Source organism: Buceros rhinoceros, unplaced genomic scaffold (assembly GCF_000710305.1).
Source record: "Buceros rhinoceros silvestris isolate BGI_N320 unplaced genomic scaffold, ASM71030v1 scaffold9789, whole genome shotgun sequence".
In the NCBI taxonomy this organism is placed as follows: Eukaryota; Metazoa; Chordata; class Aves; order Bucerotiformes; family Bucerotidae; genus Buceros; species Buceros rhinoceros.
Window position 1 is genome coordinate 6,437 of NW_010430909.1, and position 851 is coordinate 7,287.

The window sequence follows — 851 nt, forward strand, 5'->3', positions numbered from 1 at the left end:
AAAAAAAATGTTAGGGAAGCTTAAATTGTCAGTGACCTTGCTTTTTTTTTTGTGTGTGTTCTGTTTTGTTTTTTCTTGATTTGTTTTTTAAAATATAAGCACAAATTCGATGCAGTAGGAGAGTAAACCTCTTGTCCGTGCTCATATTATGTCTATATGTATATATACACCGGGGTCTGGCTTCAGGCTGCTTTCACAGATGAGGAGGCACCTGGGCTGTGTTATGATTTGTCTCTTCAGGAGAAAATTTTAAGCACTAGCTTTTGCTGAAGGTATTTGTGCGGAAGGCCAATATTTATTTACTCCATTTTGAAAATCCACTTTATGTGTACACAGCCTCTCTTTTTCCTTTACGACGAGACGAATGACAAATGGGAGGATTTTCAAAGGACGGTCTCCCTCTGCTGACTTTCTGCATGTTTAAAGCCCGACTAAGATATCTGAACACCAGCCATAACGCGCTGCCTGCTTTTGCTGTTTGCTTAGTGATGCCGTACAGACCTTGCTCAATCTTTAAAACATAGGAAAACAAACAACGCATGAAGTGTTGACACAACGGTCTCATTTTCCGGTCTGCCCGTAGGATCAGGAAAAGTGTGCAGGGGGCTTGTGTGACCGCTTTGGTATAGAAACTTGGAGAAGCAAGAATTAGAAAAATACTTGGCCTGAAAACTTCACAAACAAACTTTAAATTTTCAATGTAACTTTATAGATTTTGGAGGATTTTTCAGGTAGATCGAGCTTCTCGGGAATTCCACAGCTAAAACTGTCGGGTATTTGCCTGATGTTGTTTTTCTCACCAGGAAACTCTGTAGTTTCGCACAGTTCAGTTGACATCTTTCACTACAACA

General features: G+C 40.0%; 1 protein-coding gene across 1 annotated transcript in view; it reads left to right on the forward strand.

Annotated features, from left to right (window-relative positions):
* The window catches only part of WISP3 (WNT1 inducible signaling pathway protein 3), a 9,089-nt gene that overhangs the window by 311 nt on the left and 7,927 nt on the right, over nucleotides 1-851 (forward strand). The window lies entirely within an intron of this gene.